The 26827-nt window shown below is 36.6% G+C and overlaps 1 protein-coding gene across 10 annotated transcripts in view; it reads left to right on the forward strand.

Moving 5' to 3' along the window:
- Positions 1–26827, forward strand: part of DIAPH2 (diaphanous related formin 2) — a 940735-nt gene that overhangs the window by 648943 nt on the left and 264965 nt on the right. The window lies entirely within an intron of this gene.

A 26827-nucleotide genomic window follows, 5' to 3' on the forward strand; every position in this document is an offset into this window, starting at 1 on the left:
CCCAACTCAGCCCAACCCCATGACTGACTTTCAGGGCCTCAGGATACATGCAGTTGAGGGATGTCCAACTGAGCGGAAAGTCTCAGCTCTCTCTCTCTCTCTCTCTCTGTTCACTTGTACCATCCCACCAGAGTTTGACCCAGTTTTTCTTTTTAATAATATTTTATTGTGTTTTAGGTGAAAGTTTATACAGCACATAAGGTTGGCAGTTTGAATCCACCAGCCACTCCTTGGAAACCCTATGGGGCAGTTCTGCTCTGTCCTATAGGGTCGTTATGAGTTGGAACCGACTCATCGGCAATGGGTTTGTTTTTTGGTTAACAACTTTATACAGATTTTTCCATGTCATGGTTATAATTTTCCCAATGTGTCAGCATTCTCATTATTTCCATTCTGTTTATTCTGTTTCCATTGATCTAGCTTTCCTTCCCCTCCTTGCCTTCTCATCTTTGCTTTTGGGTAACTGTTGACCCTTTGGTCTCATATAGTTCATTGTTTAAGGGAGCACATTATTCTTAGGAGATATTGTTTATTTTATAAGCCAGTCTGTTATTTGGCTGAAAGGTGACCTGCAGAAATAGCTTCAGTTCCAAATTCAAGGGTATCTTAGGGTTGTAGTCTCAGCAGTTCCTTTAGTCTCTGTTGGTCCAGTAGGTCCAGCCTCTTTTAGGAATTTGAGTTTTGTTCTCCATTTTTCTCAGTCCATTCGGGACCTTCTATTGGGTCCCCGGTCAGAACTGTCCGTAGTGGTAGCTGGGCACCATCTGTTTCTTCTGGTCTCAAGTTAGAAGGGGTTGTGGTTCGTGTGGACTATTAGTACCATGGACTAGTTTCTTCTTTGAACCATTGATTTCCTTCATTCTCTTTTGCTTCAGATGAGTAGAGACCAATATTTATATCTTAGATGGCTGCTCACAAACTTTTATGAGCCCAGACGCTACTCACCAAACTAGAATGTAGAACATTATCCTTGTGAACTATGTTATGCCAGTCGACTAACTTGTCTCCCAAGGTTTTTGGCTTAAGCAACTGGCAAAAATAGAGTTGCTATAGGTGAGATAATAGTGACCTCAAGGCTATTAGTTTGACACTTGTGTGAGCTATTTGGCTTTGCTCTCTTCCCAATCACTGAATTTTTTAATTTTGACCAACCATTGTGGTTACAGTGTATACTAGATAATATCATATGCATGATTCATTATAACTGTGTCCTCATTGCTAGTAAAAATAATCAAACTTTCCTGTTACACTAATTGACAGAGGATCAGTATGGCCATCTTCATGTAAGAAGGAAAGCGTGTTACTTGTATGTCTTATATAATGTGGTTTGAAATATATTATTTCAATATTTTTTTACATCATCATGCTGTTTCTTTCAACTTTTATGGTCTATGTTCATTTTCTTTCTGTTTTATTATCTTCTTTCATGACTTCCTGTCACTCTAAATCAGTTAAGATTCAGCTAGAATAAGTATATGTTGGTACATACAATTTAGAAAGATTGTCTTTATGTTCTATGTTCAAGTCTGGAAAATAGGATCATGGTGTCAGGGTAGAGGTAGGCTGTACCATTCTGTAAGGCTATGTTCAGGAAGGAATGAAGGTGGATACATAGAAGCCCACACTGAAAAAACATTACATCTCGCTTACTTGACTGCCCTTGTTAGTAATAGTGTATATATCCATAAAACCCAAAAGTAAAATATTTTGCAGTATATTTTCTTTAGGTGCATTAGGATATGAGGCAAGTTCATCATGGGAAAATATAATAATATGGAAAATCTGTACTGTTTACTTGCATTTAAGTCAGAAATTAACAAACATCTGTAGCTATTTGTAAAAAGTGGTGATAATATAGTTTTTAAAGGGATCACAGTATTTGCTCAGGGTGAATAATACATAAGGGTGTATCAGTTTGCTGTGACTTTATCTTTTTGTCTGAGTAGCAGTCTCTGTGATACATATCTCTTGTCTCCTCTGGGGGCTGATTTCTTCTTCTGTATTTGGATTTATAAAAGGAAAAAATAGAATTGGTTTGAAAAGGTGTTAGATAATTTATAGAAATATATAAATGAATCATTCATTTGGTCCAAATTTAGAAACCAGAAAAGCTGTTTGTTCAGGCTACTATTTGCAAGATAACATGTGTATGAACATAAGTAGTACCCCATGTTGCTGGAAGAGCCAGGCTTGTTTTGTTGCTGAGAAATATTTCAGTTGAGGTGCCATTTTAAGCAGAATTGGTCCACATTCTTCACATTTGCCTGCCCTAGTCACACTTGTGGGGAGACAGGCAGGGATGATGAGAAACAATACTCTGCCCTTATTGTAGAAATAGGGCTTTAATGTATGACTACCGACTGCATACTCAATTTTATTTATTATTCTCTTTTTTATTAGCCTTTTACCTTTCTTCTCACTGCCCTTAAAAACCCAGTAAAAGAGGGAAAACAATACACAAACAAAGCAGTTACTGTAAGGCATGATGTGGTGTAACAGAGACGTGTATGCTTGTGTTTTAAATATTATTTTTACTGGAAATTAACATTTGAGTGGATGTGCATTTTAAGATATCATGATGCAATGCAATAATTTCTCAAAATGTGTGCCAAGGTGCCCAAGGGAGTCCCATTAAAATGCATGAGAAGTTGATGGAATGAGAAACTTACCCCTCCACACCCACAATTCAACTAGAGTAGCTCAATGTTCATCTGTTTTCTAAATTGGGTTTCCTTGTAAGACTTTGAAAAGAAGGCATTCTTTTGATTTTTTTTTTAAGCATAGCTTTAGTAGAAAGAGCATGATCTGTGGAGTAAAAGAAACCTAGGTTCAAATTTTAATTCTGCCCTTAGATAGGAGGATTATATGCTTACATCATCCATCACTGTAAGCTCTCTCTGTCTATCTTTCAATTGTGAAGATCAAATGAGAAACATGAACACTATTGCAGTGCCTGACCAAAGAGTCCTACTGAATCCGAATTATGTGGATTCTGTTCAGCTATCTTCTATATCATGGATATTCTTTCAACCTTGGAAAGAGCAACTTCACATTTTTATTAAACTGGTGATTATTGTTTTCTAGCATGTCTATCCCAAGCTTCTTCATATGATTTTGCCTAAATGACCATGTCCGACATCCATTAAACTAACTAGCTAGCTAGCTAGATATCTTTGTATTTGTTTCTGGTCCCCACAAAACAGATAAGTATTTCAATTACATTTGATTCTATGGTGTTTATCATTTGCCTTTCTAAGTTATGTAGAATTTGTAGGTCTAGAGCAGAGGTTCCCAAAGTTTTAGCCTCACTGTGCTGAGATATAAATCCCCTTATCCTTTGGGGTATCCAAGGCCCTCTAGGTGGTTGCCTTAGTATATGAGCAACCTTGTCCATTTACCCTAGTGTACCTTACGAATATTATCATTTCCTATTACCTTACAAATATTATCATTTTTCTATGTATATACTACGGAGACACTGACTTAAAGAAGCATAGATGGTCCTTCTCCCCCTTTCTTTTCCTTTTTTTTTCCCTTCCCCTCTATTCCCCTTCTTCTCACTTTCTTCTCTTCAAAACCCCTGATTTGTAAAGCCAAAGAAATAAGTAGACTAGAAGCAGGGAGCATAGGCCATTTGGTGAAAGGAGACAATCGAGTTCTTTTTTCTGCACCTCGAGTCCTATTTAGAGGAACTTTATTTATACATTAAGGAAAAAAATGTATTTTGACAAGGTGACTAGTTTCCCTCTGAGTTTCCATTTGCCTTGAGCAAAATCTACAACTGGCTTGTGTAGATGGGAGAAACGAGTTTATGTGTTAGGGCCCATGCCAAATGAAAAAGTTAGATGCACACTAAAAAAAAAAACAAAAAAAACCCAGTGCCATCGCTAGCTTCCGTAATAGGAACAGCACGAATTGAAACAGAAAGGTAATAGAAACCAGTGCAGGGTGCCTGGGCAAGATGAGAAAGCAAATTGCTCGGAATATGAATTGCATGATGACTATTTTAGTGCTCCCATTATTTTCTGAAAACCTGGGATGACTTTATGTTGAGCTTCAACTAGAAGGATTACTGTGTCCGTTCTAGGTGCAATCTTTAAGAAATGAACTAAAGCAGGTGAGCACTGAAACTGTTAAAATATCATCATTTGCCTTACAGCCCAACCACCACTTTTCTGATTGCAAAGTAAGTTCTTCAGTCATTGTTTGTCAATAGTTCTTCTGATTAACTTTTTTAACCTCAAATAACCTTGAAATAATGCTTTAAAATAAGCATTGTTCTAGAAGTTCAAGGGCTTTTTTAAACGCCTTGGCTTTTCTTGCCTAGGAAATGAAAGCAAAATTTAGACTTGAAATATCATTTACCTTTCCTATGAGTGATTGTTCATGTGTTTTAGTTTTTTATAAATACATATTGTTCGTGTACTCATTGTTACCTGACAATAATTCAGGTAAAATCAGCCACATGTTAAAAATCGTACTCTGATTTGATGGGAGAATTATCATTTTTAATACCAAGCCATGTTGAACTTGGTCTTAAAAATATGAGATCTTTTGTGTAATATATTTTTCATCGATAATATCAGAGGTTAATTAATAGAGATGGTGAATGTTTTAATTTGTATTTACAGAGAAAATGTGATGATGGTACTACTGTCTGTATACAAGAATGTGACTGAAAGGACCAGTAATTATCTGCAACCCTTTCCACTTTAGGAAACAGTATATCCTGACCTTGCAAGTGATTATAATCATTCTTGATTACTGTTTTTAAAGATGTTAAATCATTATCAATGACTTAACTATCACCCAGAAGTGGACAAACAATAGTGATAAAACTATAGAAACAATAAACTTAGATAAAACTTGTCAATTTTATTATTAATATCCCATATCTCTGAATATGGGGTTCTATCACATAAGGACTCAAACACAAAAGAATCTTCTAGAAACACCAGTACCTGTATTTTTTCCCTTTTGAGGAAAAGGTAAAGTTAGGAATATTATATTTTGATAAACTCCTTAAGACAGCGTTTTCTCTTAGTTCTTTAAATCTAGAATTTTGAGCATGAATATTTTTCATTCATAATCTCAAGAATTTTCTAAAATTGATTAATAAAGAGGTCACACAGTTAGAAAAACCATGTATAGAAATTGAAAAGGGATTTACTTGTATCTCTAGCTATCCCTGATGCTTTCTATACTGCTTTTTCCACAAACAGTAAGTTTCAAACCTATCTTTTGAAATCGAAGGAACTTAACCATTCTATAGACCATTTTATAGACCATTAGGGAAACCCTGGGGGTGTAACGTTTAAGTGGTATGACTGCTAACCAAAGAGTTAGCAGTTCAAATCCGCCAGGAGCTCCTTGGAAACTCTATGGAGCACTTCTACTCTGTCCTATAGGGTCACTATGAGTCGGAATTGACTCGACAGCACCGGGATTGTTTTTTTTTCTTTTTGGTTACAGACCATTAGATGAGGCCTGGTGGTGCAATGGTTAAGCGCTTTGCTGCTAACCAAAAGGTTAGCCAATTGAACCCACCAGCCACTCTGTGGGAGAAAAGTTCTGGAGATCTAGGAAACCCTACAAGGCAGTTCTGCTTTGTCCTACAGGGTCACTATGAGTCAGAATCGACTTGATGGCACACAATAGAAACATAGAAGTGCCTCTAGTGTTGTTGTTGTTAGGTGCTGTCAAGTCGGTTCTGACTCATAGTGTCTTTAATGTATAACAGCCCAGAACATTGTCCAGTCCTGCTCCATCCTCCCAGTTGTTGCTATGTTTGAGCACATTGTTGTAGCCAGTGTGTCAATCCATCTAGTTGAGGGTCTTCCTCTTTTTCATTGATCCTCTACTTTATCAAGCCTGTTCTTCAGGGACTGGTCCTTCCTGATAACATGTCCAAAGTAGGTGAGATGAAGTCTCACCATCCTTACTTCTAAGGAACATCCTGGCTGTATTTCTTCCAAGACAGACTTGTTCCTTCTTCTGGCAGTCCATGGTATAGTCAACATCCTTCACTTACACCATAATTCAAAGGCATCCAATCTTCTTCGTTCTCCCTTATTCATCGTCCAGCTTTCACATGTACGTAAGGCGATTGTTATTCCCACCGCTTGTGTCAGGTGCACCGTAGTCATCAAAGCCTCTAATATAAAACTACCGTAATATTGTTTCAAAAAAGGATTGGTCCCTAGCATAGTACCTTGTTACTGAGTAGGGAATCAGTTAATATTTGCTATAAGAAGGAATTGATTGAGGGCATTATAAATCTAATTGATAATAAATAGGTTGATATATTTTAGAAAGTTATTTTTTTCTGATTATTAACATAATATTGCTTCCTGCCCCCCCCCAAAAAAAAACCTGCTTATTCATTTTTTGGAAACATTCAGACAGAAATGGTTAAACAGCCCAAGGACCATATGTCTGAGTATTACCTCTAAGGTAAACAACCCTGCAGGTTTTGCCAGGGACTGAAATGTTTCCTGGGACACAGGGCTTTCAGTGCTAAAACCTGAAAAGTCCTGAGAAAATGGAACAATTTGGCCACTTTCAAACTTGTCCTTTAAGTTGAGGTTGCATTTTATGTAACTAAACCTGAGCTTTTGGATAATTTTTTACATTAAAACCTAAGAGTCAAACAAAGGATTTTCCCTTTTACTTGAAATATTCAGCACTATATTTAGTATAGAAAACATTTTTTTAAAAGTATAAAAAATTATTTTCATTAAAGACTATATCTTTAATTTCAAATGGTATTAGCAGAGATTTTATTATTAATTCATTTAGTATTTATGAATCCGCTGTGGTTTCCAGTTATCCTTTATGACATCATTTTTTGATGACTGAACAGCAGCACATTTTCTAAGCTGAAGCATTTAGAAGAGCATTATGCAGTTCTTTAATAGCTGAAGACTGGAAGAGAGTGCCATTTGGAGAATTAAAATCTGAATCATTTTCTGTATTCTGCAAACACATTTTAGAATATGTTGTTGCTGCTGTTGTTAGGTGCTATCGAGTCGGTTCCGACTCATAGCTACCCTATGCACAACAGAACGAACACTGCCCGGTCCTGAGCCATCCTTACAATCGTTGTTATCCTTGAGCTCATTGTTGCAGCCACTGTGTCAATCCACCTTATTAAGGGACTTCCTCTTTTCTGCTGACCCTGTACTCTGCCAAGCATGATGTCCTTCTCCAGGGACTGATGCCTCCTGACAACATGTCCAAAGTATGTAAGACGCAGTCTCGCCATCCTTGCTTCTAAGGAGCATTCTGGTTGTACTTCTTCCAAGACAGATTTGTTACTTCTTTTGGAAGTCCATGGCATATTCAATATTCTTCGCCAACACCACAATTCAAAGGCATCAGTTGTCTTCCTTATTCATTGTCCAGCTTTCATATGCATATGATGTGATTGAAAATACCATGCCTTGTGTCAGGCGCACATTAGTCTTCAGGGTGACATCTTTGCTTGCTCTTCAACACTTTGAAGAGGTCCTTTGCAGCAGATTTGCCCAATGCAATGCGTCTTTTGATTTCTTGACTGCTGCTTCCATGGCTGTTGTTTGTGGATCCAAGTAAAATGAAATCCTTGACAACTTCAATCTTTTTTCCATTTATCATGATGTTGCTCGTTGGTCCAGTTGTGAGGATTTTTGTTTTCTTTTTATGTTGAGGTGTAATCCATACTGAAGGCTGTGGTCTTTGATCTTAATTAGTAAGCGCTTCAAGTCCTCTTCACTTTCAGCAAACAAGGTTGTGTCATCTGCATAACGCAGGTTGTTAATGAGTCTTCCTCAATCCTGATGCCCCGTTCTTCTTCATATAGTCCAGCTTCTTGGATTATCTGCTCAGCATACAGATTGAATAGGTATGGTGAAACAATACAACGCCGACGCACACCTTTCCTAACTTTAAACCACTCAGTATCCCCTTGTTCTGTCCGAACAACTGCCTCTTGATCTATGTAAAGGTTCCTCATGAGCACAATTAAATGTTCTGAAATTCCCATTCTTCGCAATGTTATCCATAGTTTGTTATGATCCACACAGTCGAATGCCTTTGCATAGTCAGTAAAACACAGGTAAACATCCTTCTGGTAGTCTCTGCTTTCAGCCAGGATCCATCTGACATCAGCAATGATATCCCTGGTTCCATGTCCTCTTCTGAAACTAGCCTGAATTTCTGGCAGTTCCCTGTCGATATGCTGCTGCAGCCGTTTTTGAATGATCTTCAGCAAAATTTTGCTTGCGTGCGATATTAATGATATTGTTCTATAATTTCCGCATTCGGTCCGATCACCTTTCTTGGGAATAGGCATAAATATGGATCTCTTCCAGTCGGTCAGTTGGCCAGCACTCATTTTGTATACATCAGAGAACAAAGTATGTCATGTGAATTTTCAGGAAAAATCTTAAGTAATGGAAGTAGCACATGATACAGGCATTATCATAGCCCTTAAAAAAACCAAACCCAGTGTCGTCGAATCCATTCCGACTCATAGCAACCCTATAGGACAGGATAGAACTGCCCCACAGAGTTTCCAAGGAGCTCCTGGTGGATTCGAACTGCCGACCCTTTTGTTAGCAGCCTTAGCACTTAACCCCCATGCCACTAGGGTTTCCATCATAGCCCTTAGCACATAACAAAAAGGGTTTTACTATCATTAGCATAATGTTTTCCTCCTAATTTTTCTTTGCTTTTAGAATATCATTGCAGAGTAAGAAGTAATATGTTAAATGCACTTATATATGATTTGATTTAAATTCACATACATAATACTCATATGTATATTCACATATTTTATATATGTATATTTTTTAAATGGCCATTTGCCAGATGTTTAAAGTGGCTCTCCAATCTTAGTTTAAAATCCTATTGGAAGTTCTTTAGATTTTATGCTTATTCAAACAAATGACATGTTAACTTATACCTTTGAAAATATATTTGCATGTGACATAATTTGGAAATGAGACAATTTCATTAAAGTGTTTGGATTAACAAATATTAGTGTCAAGTACAAAAGCCCACAGCAATAGAGTTAAAAATTTAATTGTAACTAAATTTTAATATATTCCTTAAATATATTCCCCATTGTATTTAATGAAAATATATTGTTTATATTCCTCACTTTGGAGGTCCCTTTGAAGACAATAAAAGCATACTTTTAGGACAGAAAATAGTCTACAAAGGCTATGAATTGGAGACAATGTTCTCCTGAGTTTATTCTCATTAATTTTTATGCAATTTAAAAAATGTACTCAGAAGCCTAATATTAGCATTTATGGCAAATTTCTGTGAGTTTAAGCATCTGATTCTTTGTAGGAGAGTACCAAATAAATAAAATGCATTTTGTGAGTTCGAGGGAAACCGAACATATGATATAGAAGGGGCAGTGCCAAAAGGAAAGGAAATGAGTCCTGGAAAATACCATATTTTTAATTATGTCCAAAGGGCACTGGTATATGTTTTATAACTGTTCATCTCTGTTTTTATGAAGTACTAACGCCTTGGAGCACAAAATTATGTGTACATGCCTATAGGCATATGGAAAGAAAACACACAAGAAACAGTTGCTGACTCTTAGCCTCTGGTTTAATATGTACAGTCTTGGAGAGGTTTGGGAGTTTAGATGAGTCTACAGACTTTGATTAGTTTTTCAAGACAGAAAAAATCAAAAAACAAAAAAAGAACCTTTTAAATGAAAACCCACCGCTCACATTTTAAGTTAGATTAGAGATGGTGCATTGAGATTTTCTTCCCAATTAAAAAGTAGGTTGTTTGCAACTCTAGCATCTGCTTTAAATTATGACATATCCTTACAAATAGAAATCTTACTAACATCATTCTTAGATTTTTTTCCCCCGTGCTTATAAAGCAAGCTCCAAAAGGAGAGGATCTTTACAGGCCAAACCAAATAACTTTTTGAACTAGTTTCTAAAAGTTGGCCCTCAGTTCTGTGAATACTGAATAGCATTTAAATCTTAAAATTTCACTCTTCTAGTAACCATCCTTAAGTTAAGCAGTTACCCTTTGCTGCCCAAATATGACCCACATTTAGTGAAGCATATTTGCAGGGGTAAGTGTTTTACTGGTAATTCAAAGCCTCCAGTGATATTCCCATTTGGGAAGCTTCTGTCTCTAATGATTCTGGCAAGTCTTCAGCAGGGGGTGATGGACTGAGGAGAAAGACTGCATTGTTTACTTCTGTATAGAAAGCCATAATATAAGGAGCAAACAAATACTTCATGTAGCTAAAAGTCAGATGTGAGACAGTATTGTCAGGTGGCATCTGCACTGTCATTTCATATAAAATTTCTTTCATTAACTATTTAAAAAACCATGACTGCCTGCCAGGCTTTGAATGTCCTTCTTTTAACTATAAAAGTAAACAGTAATCACACACTTCTAGTGGCTATTTAGGATAGATTTACAAAAAATACTGCAGAGAGCCATTTATAGTTTACTAGCATTAAATAACATTTTACTTATTTGGAAAGAACGCCATGGTGTTTAGAAAGCACCGAAAGACTAGTAAAATGACAAAACAGCCAGCCTCTCATTCGCAGTAGAATGAACTATTCAAATAATAAATTTTTAAAATCTGTCTTTTACAAAAAGAATTTTGCTTTTCATCTTTTACATCTTTTAATGATGGTATCTCAGTTTTTGTTCTTGTTGTTTTTCTGTCTAATCTAAGAGACATATTCCGTTCCTCTGTACTCAGACACAAAGGTTTGAAAGATCTAGAAGAACCTAAGTATAGTGAAATACAAAAGGCCTTGCAGCTTAAGACTGGAAGGTACAGATGCCCAATGGAAAATGCTACTGATCAGCTCTGTCTATATTCTCTACTCAAGCTGTCACACCGTAACCCATCTATATGAGACTGCTGGAGAACTGTGAAAGTACACTGTTTTTCCTAAATATATGTCAGTCATCTTAGAGTTTAAAGACAGTGACCCTAATGATAATCATTGTTTATCACATGACCATGGACAATGTGATAAAAACCTACATTGCCCGCTTTATGCGTACAAACAGGCTCTTCTGTGATTGAAGTTGTGCCTGCTTAATGCAAATTCTGTGCCTGCAACTCTTCCTCTTGAATCATAATGCAGTTGATAGCTTTGCTCAGGAAGAGCAAATTCATAAGCACATCTTCAGGAATATACTGTAGGGCCTTCAAGAGTTAGACCATCTAGTTGGAATGCCTTTTAATGGTGACATGGAATATTAGTTGTTGATTACTAATACAGAGAGGGAAGGAAGGACATTGTAATAACACTGTAGTCCACCCTGGATTGTTACTCAAATGTCTCAGGCAAGAGAAAATTTGACAGTGCTTAATTCTTCTTTGTAATGTTATCTTAGGCATTTTCGATGTGGTGACTGGTTTTCAATTTGCGCTAAATATTTCTAAATGCATAGTTCTAGGAGGCATCATTTTAACATGGCCTACTTTATTTGATCTAAGTCATTTGCAGTATTGTTTCTGTTCTCTGATTTCATCAAGAGAAAGTTAATTATTGTACTCTGGAGAAGTAGGGCTTTGCGGAATTTAAATATTCGTTGTGTATAATTCTGGCAAACAAAATATTCTTTTTCAAATATGGTCAAATACCAATTGAAAGCAGCTACCATCTGTAGAAAATTTTCCTTAAAAATCATTGACTGAAGGAACAAAAGCATGTCATTGTATATACCAACATTTTCTTTATGCATTATCCAATAAAATGACATTTCAAAAGATTCACAGTGGGTAGCATATGGAATACTCCGTAAACACGGATTAGATTTAATAATGTTTGTATCACTGTTTGGGAACATGTACGAGGAATGCGACAGCCATATATTATTAACATCAAAATAACACAGAAGAAAAGCTCCTAATTAAAGCAGGACTGATTTAGAAACTTAGCAAAATTGCAGCCAGAAATAACCATCTACCCACCTGCCCAGGACTTGAGACCTTCTTTTATGCATGCAAAACAGACTTGATTCCTTGGGCTGCGAGATGGCTGCTATGAAAATTATAATGGGCTGTGACAATACCATTTTCAGCTTGTCCAGAACTGCACAAAACCTAGTCTCAGAAGGACAACATTGCCGCCTGATTTGAGGTTTCAGCCAAATGGCATCAAAGGAAAGCAAGATGTGGCCTGCAGTTGTGCTGAGCTGCACTCAATGGCTTTCTGTGATTGATTAATATCCTCTTGCTCTGCAAATGTGCATCTATTAAGTGTAGCATCACAATAGCTACGATTCGCTCATGGCCTGCCATTGTGTTCGATGTACACCTGTCCTGGGGAGCAGTGTATGTTGTTCTTTTATGTTTTCATAGAAGGGGTCTCTGTGGTATTTTCAATCGGTCATTTCTAGAACAGTGAAACAGCAGCAGATTAAAATTAAACAGGAGAAGGAGGCTGCTTTATTGGACAGTTTGAAACTCTGAGAAAGCTCCCCACTGCTTCTAAACTGAGTAGTTATTCTGTAAGTAGTTTCTGTCCCTGCATTCGAAAATATAAGAATGCTCAATGGGTTTTATTTTTATAGGCAAGTATCTGTGGGCTTAGGAAATTTCTGTGTTACGTGTTGAACCCTTTTTCTAAGGTGAGATTCCCTGATACTTGCATGGCCTTTGTAAATAGCATTTTTCATACCCTTCCCTACAATCCATTTAATTAATTCCTCGTCCAGTCACATCAATATACCAAAGGCCAAGATGCTCCCCCAGAGGCAGCCACTTTCCTTCTCTACTGTTGTTAGCTTGAGGCATGTGTTTTCTTGTTTAGTAATAACATCAAGACATATAGGTAAATAGTATTTTGGGGTCTAGTTCAATCATATCACTATTTTGCCCTAGAAACATACTGTTAGTACCTTAAGTATTAGGTTATCTTATTTTCTCTACATTTGGTATCTGTCATTGCTCATGTGTAGTTTATGCATTTCAGTATCAGTCCAATTTAGATAAAATGTCATTTTTATTAACTTAAAGTCCTAATTCAGTAGCAACTGTACAAATATTTTAACAGTTATTTTCCAGATGTTCTTTTAAATACTTATCCCTATTTTTCTACTTTTATTTTGATAAAAAGAAACAAAAATAGTTTATAAACTGAATAATGTTAAAATATATAAATATTTTGTTAATTTGATTCATAAAATGAGGACATGATTAATGCACAGCCATATTCATCATTTTTTTTTAGTTAATACATTTGTATTTTTATCTAAATTAGTTATAATCTCCTAATGAGTATTAGGAAGTACTGTACATCATTAGAAGTCTTTACTCCTTCATTAAGTATTTCCTAAAATATATTACTGTATAAACATATTCCTTCCAACACCCCCCTTTCCCATTAAAAAAAAATTTAGCTTTAAAGCATCGTCATAAAAATGATTATTTATAGAGCCATGATAAATCAAAAGCAGTAACGATGAAATAGTCAGATTAGACAATCCATTTGCTTACTCAATATGGTGTCTCTTGTGCCCAGGTTTCCATCTTTACAGCACTTATTGGGTATGTTTCACCCACACTGCAATCTGACTAACTTTCTTTTCTCTGCCATCTGCTTCTCCGCTGATATGTTTGGATGTGTATTTTATGCAAAATAACTAGCAGCCTAACATTTTGGCACACTTTGTTCTTATGTCTTGACAATGTCTGGGCATTTGTATATAAAAAAGTTATATTTTTGTTTGTACATGTAAGTGTGTGAAAACTGCCCCCAACCACATAAAATGAGAATACATCGGGAGGCTTGAAGGAAAGAGCTCATATTTTTAAAAGTAAAAAACGCTACATCCTTATTCAGAGTGATTAAATTATTGATACTCAATAGAAGCATGCATTAATAGCTACAGTGTTTTGCCTTTTTTTGTCTGTTTTACTAAACTGGGCCATGGTATATTTAACCTGTTCTATCTTTTTTTTTTATCAGTTGTTTGGAGCTCTGATGGCTCAGAGGTTAAGTGCTTGGCTGCTAACCAAAAGGTCAAAAGGTCAGCAATTCAAATCCACCAGCCACTCTTGGAAACCCTATGGGACAGTTCTACTCTGTCCTATGGGGTCGGTATGAGTGGGAATCCACGCATGGCAACTTGTTCGTCTGTTTTATCAGTTGTTTGGAGCTTATCTTTACATCTGAATTTCTTTAGACCAGCCAATAGCTATTTATCCTCCAGGACATATTCTCCAGGACACCAGAGTGTAATAAAGGGAGAGGAGAGGGGAGGGAGCCAGCCAGGTTATGTACTTCAGGTCAGCTTAATCACAGTATTCCTCTGTTGTAGCTAATAGTTATGACTCCGTTGCTGTTCCCTGGGTAACGCTGCGTAACACTTAGGAGCCATGTTTTGGCATTGTCATAAAGTGCCTCTTAAATGTAGATCTCAGAGTCTATCTGGGCACATGTACTGGCCATTTCTCCTCCCTCTCTCCATCTCTAGACACACAGAAACACACACATACACACACACCTGTGTATACTGACATTGCCCAGGGGAGAAGGAGAAAGTCACTGACCCCTCTATCTTGATCTTGCACAGAACCATCAGACTACTCAGATATACAAGTACAAATTTGGAGATATACGTACATATACACACACAGACACACATATATATGCATACATAGATAGATATATACATGCACACATATGTACACACATATATACATATATATATCTCCTGAATAGAAGAAGATCTAAATAGAAAAAGCTTGGCTTTCTTTTTCCCTTTTAGTCCAAGTGCTAGCTTTGAATAACGCTTTGGCATTGAAACATATATGGCTCCTAAGATCACATAATTTTTTGAGATATCAGAAACACCTAGAGACAGCAAACACATTAAAGATAGATTTGCAGTCCTAGTTTATATCCTTGTCACAAACTGAACACTATTGAAGCTGTTTTTTTATTGTTTTCCTCAAGCAGAAAAATTTCACAGGGCACATTTTTTATCTCTCCAACAAAGGAAAGAAAAGAAAGGGAATGTGTTCTTTAGAAGTAGTGCCATTGTTCTCCCACATAAAAGATCTAAAATGTCTTTCAGAATTAAATACTGTAATTTCTTTAGACATACAATAAATTGATACTAGAAAAAAAGACAGACTTTAGTAGCGACTCAGTAAAATTAATAAATTCGTATGTATGTATGTATATACACACATATACATACATACATATATACATAAACACACACACCTGCATATATAATATATAATAGGGATATTAAAAAATTCAGAGCTGATGTAGAGTAGAGTATAGGAAAAAAAAAGTCCAGTGGAAATAACAGATTTGTCTGAGAAAATTCTTCTTTAGCAAAAATAAATTTTCATTATAGGGCAGAGTTGACTTATATTGGATAAATCCAGGGAAACATCTTGAAATGTCTAGTTGCCGTAACTGGGGTATTAGATTAAATATCTTTATATTCTGAAATGTACTTGTTTTCGACTATGCAAGAACTTTCAGTTAGTAAGGAGGAGATGAGGTTTAGTATTAAATGATCGTCTGAAGAAAATTTATACAAGCTGGTGGCATTCATGGATTCTGATAATTGAACATAGCTCTTCAAAACTTAGAAAACTAGGAGTTGAAAGTTAAATGTCAGCCGTGACAAGAGCCCAGACTAGAAAGACATATGAGGCTTCAATAAGGAATTGGGTTAGAAAATATAAAGTTTTGTTTCAGTGACATTATTTTATTTTACAGTAACATATCTGTCTTTTAGGTATTTTATTGTAGGTTAAATTCAGAATGAGATTGCCATGTATGTACTAGGTCCTTAACCCTGTTTTAGAAATCATACGACATACAGAAGATGAGCAAAATAATCTTTGCCACAAAATGCCTTCAGTCTAGCATAGGAAGACTTACACAAGTTAAGCAACTAGATTAAACAATATATTCAGATATTTCTGTTAAAGAAATCAAAGTGTTCTCTTTTTCTGAAGATTTTTGATTCTTCCTTTTTACCTGTGAATACTTATAGGATCTATTTTTTTACTATTGGAAGGAACGTCACAGAATTTCTTCCCTAATTGGTTTATTTTGCAACTGAGGAAAGTAAATCTCACCGAACACCCTGTCCACGCCAAAAAGGGACTCAATCTCTGACCTTAGTTCCAAAATCTTAGAAGTAAACTTGATTTAGAAGACTTTTGCCTTTTGGCTACCACTTCTTTACCCATTGATGATTTTAGTCAAGTAAGGAAGGCTAAACAAGAAATGTTAAAGCAATACCAGCTGAATTTGAAACTACTCCTTGGATTGGAAAAGCATGATTGGAAACTTTCTACAACTCAGTGCAATAATTCACAAACCTGATATGAGGCATTTGAAAACAAATATAAGAAAAATGCTTAGAAAGAGGGTAGAATAGAAAAATATAGTATCCACATAATTCAGAGAATTCTTTTAAAAGGGCCAGTCAAACCCATATACCTCAATATTCATTCCAAAGCAGCAGACATATCAAAAGTACTTGCAGACATATCAAAATTTCCTGGTGCAGTAAAAATAAAAGGAAGCACCAAAATGGCACAGTAATGAGAAACAGTGGTCCTTAGGTCCCTGTGTGGCGAACAGATGTGTGCTAAACTACTAACTGAAAGATTGGCAGTTTGAACCTATGTAGCAGCTCCACGGAGGAAAGGCCTGGCCATCTGCTTACATAAAGATGACAGCCAAGAAAAGTCTATGGAGCAGTTTTACTGTATAATATATGGGGTCTCCATGAGTTGAAATCTACTTGAAGAAAACAGGTTGTTTTTTTTTTAAGTGATCTTCAGATACTTGATATCACCATTTCTAACTAATTTCACAACTGTATGCATTTATTCTTGAGTCTGTAATAACATTTTTTAAGCCACTTTATACCTTAACTCTATCACTATTCAAAAAATAAAAAATAAGACTCACTTTTCCAGGAACCTACCCTGTGGCAAAATTCACATTGATTATACCTTTGCCTAGGACAAAATAAGCCCTTCTTAACATCTGTAGTAGAATGGTCTTTCATGATCATTGGAAACTCTCAGCACATACTGTGGAGGCTGATATTTTGCTGTCTTAGTTAGACCTGGAAACCCTGGTGGCGTAGTGGTTAAGTGCTATGGCTGTCTACCAAAGGGTCGGCAGTTCGAATCTGCTAGGTGCTCCTTGGAAACTCTATGGGGCAGTTCTTCTCTGTCTTTAGGGTCGCTATGAGTCGGAATCCGACTCGACGGCACTGGGTTTGGTTTGGTTTTGATTAGCTATACTTACAATTCCGGAATATTCTGTATTTGGGGGGAGCATATCAAGGTCAAGCATATATAGATTAAAGGGATATTCACTGACCCACCAAGAGTGTTAATGGAACATCGTCAAAGTATTGTTCTAACCTAGATCTGATTGAATAAGATGAAGTATTCCTGCCTTTGCTTCATTTGCCTTGGCTTTGCACTCGTCACTACTGCCATAGAAGTTGACCTCTAGTTTACAAAGGGATTCACATGTTTCTAACTGTCTATTAGATTTTATCATCCCAGTGTTCCACTGATATCTCAGACTTGTTCTTACTCGCCATAATGTCAGCTTCCACTCATGGTGACCCCATGTACAACAGAACAAAACTTTGTCTGGTCCTGCCCCATTTTCTCGATTATTGGTGTGCTCGAGACCATTGTTGTGGCCACTCTGTGTTTTGAGTGCCTTTCAACCTAGGGAGCTCACCTTCTAGCAGTAAATCAGTGTTCTATTGTGATCCATGGGGTTTTCATTGGGTAAATTTTGGAAGTAGATCACCAGGCTTTTCTCCCTAATCCGTCTTGTCTAGAAGCTCCGCTGAAATGTGTCCACCATGGGTGACCCTGCTGGTATTTGAAATACCAGAGGCATAGCTTCCAGCATCACAGCAACATGCAAGCCACCACAATTCGACAAAACTGACAGACTGGTGGCAGATCTCAAACTTAGTATGTGTAAAACCAGTCATTATATTCCTCCCCACCCCCCACCACCAAAAGTGTTCCTCTTCTTGTCTCTCAAGTTTATTTAAAAATACAAGCATACACAAAACACACTCTAAGTTACCCAGGCTAGAAAACTCAAATGGCCTCCTCAATACTTCCTTCACTCTAACCGCTAATACCTAGTCAGTCGCCATGTCCCATGCATTCTGCCCCTTGATGTTTCTTATATCCATCCCTTTCTTTCCATTTTCACTGCTCTTCTGTTAACTTCTTAAGGGCTCCCCGTGTCCGATCTCTCATCTCGCCACATTATCCTTCCCACTGTTGCCAGCGTAGATTATTAAAAAACTGGTCAGATCATATTACTCCATCTACATAGAATCCACTGATTACTCCTAACCTACAGAGAAAACTTGAAAACCTTAGCATGCATTTAATACTTTCCCAGGCTTGTCCCCCTGGATGCATACTTCTGTGTGCGCAAACTGTGTTATTCCAAAATAATCAAAATGCCCCGATAGCTCCAGATGCATTTACACCTTTTCTTAGGCTGTACTCATTGCCCAGACTGTCTTCTTTCTGGATAGAAAAATATTCAAGATCAAACGTTAAAGTAACTTCTTATTGAAACCTCTTCCAATACTCTTCATTCAGAACCAGTCCTTTCTCTGTGTTTCCTAATCTTTCTTGAATTCCTTAGTGGGGCTTATTTTATTTTATCACACAGTTACAAAAAAAGGAAACCTTATGACATACTGGTTAAGAGCATAGTGCTGGGGGAAAGGGAAGAGGGTATCCCATGGAAACCCTGTGGGGTAGTTCTACTCTGTCCTATAGGGTCACTGTGAGTAGGAATTGACTCCATGGCAATGGGTTTGGTTTGGTTTTTTCTCATCAGTAGACAGGAACTAGCAAGAAGACTTATTATTATTTGGACAGTATTCTATTTTCCTTTAGTCCTAGGTTCGTTGTTTTTTTGTTGGTGGTGGTGGTGGTGATACGTATGTGCATTTTAATTTAGCTGACATTTTTTATGCCTTTGATCAAAGGAAATGTTATCCTATCACTTCTCTGTTTAAAATTCTTCAATGACTTACATTTTTCTGAGGAAGAATTTCAAAATTCTTAATAGACCTATAATCTAGCCTATATCTTCCAAAAAAAAATTTTTTTTTATATCTACCTTCAGGGACTATCTCCCTCTCTCTGCCACTTACTCCTTAGGCTCTAGCCTTATGGGCCTTTTCCCTCTCCTTTGTGTTCATAGAATATCTTTCAGAGCCTTTATTCCCATTCCCCAAACCCCCTTTTCCTGGCTCTTACCTTTCAGGTCCCAGTTCAAATGTCTCATTCTTCAAAAGGCATTCCCAGACTCCTGACTGCCTGGCGCAAGAGAAAGAGAGATAGACAGAGAGATTTTAAAAATGTTATTTGTTTAATGTACATATTTCCCAACTAATTTGCATTCATTCTTTTTTTGCCCCCATTAAACTGTGCCTGGCACTAGTTTTTTTTTTTTTTTTTTTAAACTGTAATCCACATGAAAACAGGGACCAGTGACCTTGTCTGAATATTCATTAATATATCCACAGCACCTTGTTTGAATATTCACTGCTGCATATCCTGAGCACCTAGAAGATATCTGGCACATAGTAAGTTCCATAAATATATTTGAATCAATGAATGAAAATAATCACTCTTGGGTGTCCAAGAATGCCGAGATAGATTCTGTCTCTAAAGAAGGGCAAAAAGAAATATCTACAAAGGGGGCAGAGACAAGAGTGTTGAATGCTGGCTGAGTATACTTCTTACCTGTATAACAACCATTACATTTGTGGAACGTTAATTTAAAAGCATTTTCTTTATACCCAGCTGTCTTAGTTATTTAGTGCTGCTGTAGCAGAAATACTACAAGTGGATGGCTTTAACAAACAAATTTATTTTCTCACAGTTTAGGACACTAGAAGTCCAAATTCATAGTGCTGGCTCTAGGGGAAGTCTTGTCTCTCGGCGGGCTCTGGAGGAATGTCCTTGTCTCTTCAGCTCCCATTTCCTGGTTCCTTGGAGATCTCCAGATATCTTGGCATCTATGTAACCCCATCTCTGCCTCCTAGCTTGCTTGCCTAATCTTTTATATCTGGAGAGATGGACAAAAGATATATCCTATACTAATCCTGCCTCATTAACATAAAAAAGAGAACCCATTCCCAAATGGCAGTATAACCATAAGCATAGAGGTTAGGATTTACAATAAATATTTTGGGGGACACAATTCAATCCATAACACCAGCTGACTCAGCCCATCTATGGAAAAGTGAGGTCATTAAAAAATATTTTCATCTTTCCCATAGCATAATTGTCTCCTATGTGTTAAAAACTGGGAACTTTGGTTCAAAATCTTTCCCATTGGCTATTATCTTTGTTATATTATTTAAATATCCTAAGAGCTACGGTTGCTAATATACTGAAAATAATTTAATTCTGCTCTAAATGGGTGGATTGTATGGGAAACCCTGGTGGCGTAGTGGTTAAGTGCTATGGCTGCTAACCAAAAGGTAGGCAGTTCAAATTCACCAGGCCCTCCTTGGAAACTCTATGGGGCAGTTCTACTCTGTCTTATAGGGTTGCTATGAGTCGGACGGAATCGACTCGACAGCAGTGTGGGTTTGAGGTTTTGGTTTTATGCCTCAATATTTTAGTTTGATTTTTAAAAGAAATTTGTAAGTCTTTATCATGAATTGGAAACCCTTGTACTATAGGGTCGCTTTGAGTCGGAATCGACTTGACAGCAACAGGATCATGAATTATTGTAAAGTATGTGTGTTGAACTCATATGAGGATCATGAAGTATGTGTGTTGAACTCAGATGAAAAATATTTGCATTCCATATTGTCCTTGTTAATGTTTCACGGTTTAAAACACTTGTCAACCCGTATTCATCATACAATATGTGGTTCGTAAGTATCAGCTACTTTGTTTATGCCTTAACATTATTTTTAAATGCTATTTCGTTGAAATATTAATAATTACTGACTAAAAATGATTTATTCAGCTTAAATGGAAAAATTCATATTTTTGTTTTTAACATTTAGAGGAGTCTTTCCTGACAGGTTATGGAAAGAAAAAATTATATGTATATTCTTCAATAGATTATATATTTGTGACTTCCTTTTATTTAAATGGATAATTATGCCATGTTGCTAAGTAAAGCTTGTGTGAAGGTTAAGTGGATCTCAAGTTGATTTTTCCATGTTCTTCAACAATTCACCAGTAATGGTATTTTATATTTGATGCTTTTAATTAAAGTTGTAAGTAACTAATACATTGCCTATAAAGATGAGAAATTATGGGAACTGATTTGACTCAATTAGCTGTGGGATACATAAAGTCCTTCATTTCCAGTTCTAATGGAACAGATTTTCTGTGTTAGCAGTTGCTTTTGATATTAAAATTAAGGAAAATAATAAACAGTTTTCTCTGTCTAGTTTTTTTTTTAGTGCTTAACGAAGCAATGCTATTTTACCATGTAGAGGGCAAGGGTTATAACACCTACCTTCACCCACCTTACAGATAGGTAGGTAGAGGTACCTAAAATAGTTTAGAAAACAATATAAAATGTATATAAAAATGTGAAGAAAATACTTGTTCTTTGGATACATGCCTTTGGGTGAATTATAGTTATCTGAGGTTGAAATTTAAGTCCATACTGTTCTGTTACTGTAGTCTAAGTAATATAATCTTATCAATTTCTGTATGGTCACACAAAAACATAGATGATGAAAGTTTTAGACAATTTATAATAGTACATAAATACCCAAGTAATTGTGAAAACTGCTTCCCTAGTTCAGATTTTCACATGAATTAGTATAAAAATGCTTTGTGGAACTTATGTGATAGGTTTTATAAACTAAGTTTCTAGATTTACGATTGAGACCAAATGGCTTAAAATTAATGATATTTTCAAAAGGGTTAGCATTTTAGTAGATAGTGTTTTAAAATGATGCAGATATTTTAGTTTATCAACCTTGCAATGAACACTTGTCCTAAAAGGGATTTTAGTTTCTTAAGTGCCCATGACCCATTCTCCAATACATTGTTACAATGAGGCTTTTCCTTTTCAACAAATGTTTAACAAGAAGCTATACTGCATAGCAGTTAAGTTCCTGGGCTCCAGAACCACACTTCAGTTTGCTTCTATTGCTGTGACTTACCAACTATGTCACCATGGTCAAATTCTTATCCCAGAAAGCTGTTGAGAGGATTAAATGAGTTAATACATGGAAAGCATTCCACAATGCCTGGCACAGAGTAAATTAAAAATAAAAGATATTGTCTTTATTATCATTGCTGATTTTAGTTCTACTAAGGTCCCTGGGTAACACAAACGTTTTGTACCCAACTCTTAACCTAAAGGTTGGCATTCGAACCCACCCAGCAGAGCCACAAAAGAAAGGCCTGGTGATCTACTTCCCTAAAGATTACAGTCAAGAAAACCCTGTGGAGCAATTCCACTCTGTAACACTACTGTTTCTGGTATGTGCCAGGCACAGTGCTAGGTGCTGATGAGTCAATGGTCAAAAAGACAGGCAAGGTCTACCTTCATGCACTACATTTCTAAGTGGGGAAACGTGGGCAATAAACAAGTAAATACAGTAAAATCTGTAAAAGCTGTGACCTGTCAGAGAAGGAAAGCTCAAATATTTTCCACTAAATAAAGAACAATAGAAATGGGGTAACTGCACCCTGTTAAAGGCAAAAAACTTGCACGACCTGGAAAAACAAGGCAGTCCTTCCGAGTTCCGGCTGTCACAGGTTTCATTGGATATATAAAAGAGATATCAGAAAGTACTAAGTGCTCAGAATGAAATAAAGTAGGCCAGAAAAATAGTGATGGGGGCGGGCATTTTAGATTGGATATATGGGGAAAGCCACTTTAAGGAAGTGACATTTTGCATTGAGATCAAATTACTTGTTGGGAAAGAAACATTCTAGGCAGAAAGAACAGCATATGCAAAGGCTTAGTATGCTCAAGGAACAGAAAGAAGATTCATGTGGCTACACATAGTGCTTAAGAGGGAAAATAGCATAAGATTAGGTTGCACAGGTGAATAGTAGCCAGATTGTATACTAAAATACCAAACCAAACCCCTTGCCTTTGAGTCAATTCTGACTCATAGTGCCCCACAGGACAGAGTAGAATTGTCCATAGGGTTTCCAAGGAGTGGCTGGGGGATTCGAACTGCCAACCTTTTAGTTTACAGCTGAGCCCTTAACCACTGTGCCACCAGGGCTCCAGAAGAGATTGAGGCTAGATACATAAATTTGATAGTCATCAACATATGACCCATTCCATCAAGTCAATTCCAATTCATAGCAACCCTATAGGACAGAGTAGAGCTACCCCAAAGGGTTTTGGTTAAGAGCTGTGGCTACGAACAAAAGGTCACCAGTTCAAATCCACCAGCTTCTCCTTGGAAACCCTCTGGGGTAGTTCTGCTCTGTTCTATAGGGTCTCTATGAGTTGGACTCAACTCAGTGGTTTGGGTTTTTATAATAATCTTTAAGGAAGTAGACCGCCATATCTTTTTTCAGTGAAGTGGCTGATGGGTTCGAATTGCCGACCTTTCGGTAAGCAGCCACTGGCCACCAGGGTTCCTCATCAACATATAGGTAATGTGTTTAATGGCATGAGAATGGCTGAGACCAGCTAACCAGAGAATGTAGGTGTATCAAGATCAAGCCTTCAGGAGGTAAGAGATAAAAAAAACTTTTTAAGCCTGTGTGTGTGTGTCACAGAAACTAAGAGAAGTGGCTAAATGTGGAGGCTGTTGCCGAGATATTCAAAGGAAGATAGAGGAGTGAACACTGGATTTGGCAACATAAAGGCCATTTTTATTGTAAATAATATCCATGCTACGTAATGGAGGGAAAGGCATACTGTAAATTGGAAAGCCCTATACAAATGCAAGTTAATAATTGTAAAATTATTAGTAACATTAGATCATAAACTTGTTGTACGTGGGGATTAGGTTTTAAAGATCATTGTGTCAGTCACAGTGCCTACCAGCCAGTACCTTTTATTTAGTGGTTGCACACACAAAAAATAGAAAAATAGAATAAAACGTAACAAAATTTCCTAAATGAAACAGAGGGTTGTAAAGGACAAATGTTGTCCAGTTCATTTTCACCTGTAGTCTCAAGTAGGATTCGGTGCTGTATTTGTAATTGTGAAAGATGACGGTACTGATTCATGCCACCTATACCTTTTTTAACCTTGAAGATAAGTGAAGGACTTGGAGATTAGGTTGCTTTCCATTTGTTATTTCTAAGATTAACCGTTCCCAAAATTTTTCAGATTTTCTCACTTTGGTACACAGACAGAATTTCTGAAATCAATTTTGGTTCTCTGAGAACAAATTTTTGAAATTGTGTATCACTTAAACGACATTTTTTAGCTGGTGAAAAATTGTGTTATGATAAACGGGCAACCCATAGTTTTGCCTTTTTTGTTAGCATTGGCTTTCTCTCTGTGTTGTGCAGATGTCAAGCTTTCTGAAATACACAGTTTAGTACTTTTAAGTGACCTTTGAAAAATGTTTCTGCCTAGCACGTCCCTGGCTTGGGTCTATTTTATTTAGGGAAAAGAGACTAGAAAAACAAAATCTTACTTTTATTCTGTTTTAAGAAATGAGGAGTATGGTCTTGTTTCTGCAGTACTTAAACAGGATGTTTAACATTTCCTTAAAAACAGAAAATTATATAGTGATGGTCTTAATGGTAAAATCAGAATGCGTATGAAGTATTGTGCATCCTTTTTTTTTTTTGTAAAGAGAATGTAGAACATGTAAAAAATGCATGAATTCTTTTAGGTCTGTTGACATCCAAATGGACTTGAGGATTGAAAGATTTAGTGTCACTTGTTAGCAGGGAAGGAGTTATATTGCTAATGTGAATGCTAATACTTGAGTAGCATAAATAGAATATAGGGAGGGCGGCATCTCACTTTTAAAATCCAGGTGGGTTCCATAAGTGTCAGCTGCAAAGTAATTTTCCAGAAATGGTCTTATTTCCCCCACTGACCTCCATTGTAAAACTGGAGCTGTGTTCCCATGGAAAATAAATTTGGTCCTAGGCTAAAATAAAACACCTTGAGGAATTCAGAAAACTTTATAAATAATCAAGTATTTCAAGGCACAGTTATCAGTGGCTGATAGAATAATACCACCACAAAGCAGTAACACTGTATTGGATCTTAAAATAGTATGCCCCAAACTGTGCTATTATTCTTATTTTAAAATTCCAAGTCTATTGCTTTTCCAACTAAAGAAATATTTCTTCTGTGTTCATTATTGAGTGTTTAATGGATTTACCTCTAATTTTAAAATGTTGATTTGGTTTATTTTATTAGTTATTCAGGGTTAACCAGCTTAATATTCTCTGAAGCACTCTTGTCATTTAACATGCAAAAGTTATTAGCTGCATAAGAAAGACCAGAAAGAAATGCTCCAAAATGTTCGTAATACTTATTTCTGAGTTGTCGGAAATTGTAGTTGATTTATTTATGTTTCTAAGTTGTCTATAAGGATCATTATCCATATCTATATCTTCTGGAATCAGGAAAAAAGGATAACTTATTTCAGTAAGTATAAATTTTTATATAGTGAGATATCGTTAGTAGGAATATATATACCTACTCCTCACTTATCGACTGTCTTGTTATCCAACATTTTGTATTTACGACAATGGTAAATAATCTATTCTCCGACTATTTTGCCCATTAAGGACGTATGTCTTACAGTAATGAATACCAAGGTGTATGCGGCAAGTGTAAAGCTGGCTGTTATTGTTATGTGTCAACTTGGCTGGGCCATGATTCTCAGTGGTTTGGCAGTTAAGTAATGATGTAATTTGGGAATATTGTAATGATGTAATTTGGCCATATTGTAATGATTTAGTCACTCTCCATTTTGTGATATGATATGGTCATCTCCATTTTTGCATAATGCCAATTTTCGCATAGTGACCTGGTCTTTGGAACCTGACCATGTCAGTAAATGAGAAGTGGGTGTATTAGGTTTATTTTATACGTTGGTAATGGAACGTGATAGTTAGTTTTATGTATCAACTTGGTTAGGCTATAATAACCAGTTATTTGATCAAACACTATTGTAGGTGTTGCTTTGAAGGTATTTTATAAATGTATTAACATCCACAATTGTTGCCAGGTGCCATCGAGTCCATTCCGACTCACAGCAACCCCACGTACAACAGACGAAACACTACCTAGTCCTGCGCCATCCTAACCACCTTTGCTATGTTAGAGACCATTGTTTGAGCCCACTGTTGCAGCTACTGTGTCAGTCCATCTCGTTGAGGGTCTTTCTCTTTTTTGCTGGCCATCTACTTTACGAAGCATGATGTCCTTCTGCAGGTACTGGTCGCTCCTAATAACGTGTCCAAGGTATATGAGACGAAGTCTCTTGCTATCCTCGCTTCTCAGGAGCATTCTGGCTGTACTTCTTCCAAGACAATTTTGTTCATTCTTCTGGCTGTCCATGGTATATTCAGTATTCTTTGCCAACACCATAATTTAAAGGCATCAGTTCTTCTTTGGTCTTCCTTATTCATTGTCCAGCTTTCGTATATGCATATGAGGTGATTCAAAATACCATGGCTTGGGTCAGGTGCACTTTAATCCCCAAGGTGACATCTTTGCTTTTTAACACATAATAACTACAATTAGTTGACTTTAAGTGAAGGATATTACACTTTATAATGTGGGTGGGCTCCATCCTGTCATTAGAAGGCCTTAAGAGCAAAAACTAAGGTTTTCAGGAGAGGAAGAAA

This window comes from Loxodonta africana, chromosome X, assembly GCF_030014295.1.
Source record: "Loxodonta africana isolate mLoxAfr1 chromosome X, mLoxAfr1.hap2, whole genome shotgun sequence".
Taxonomy (NCBI): domain Eukaryota; kingdom Metazoa; phylum Chordata; class Mammalia; order Proboscidea; family Elephantidae; genus Loxodonta; species Loxodonta africana.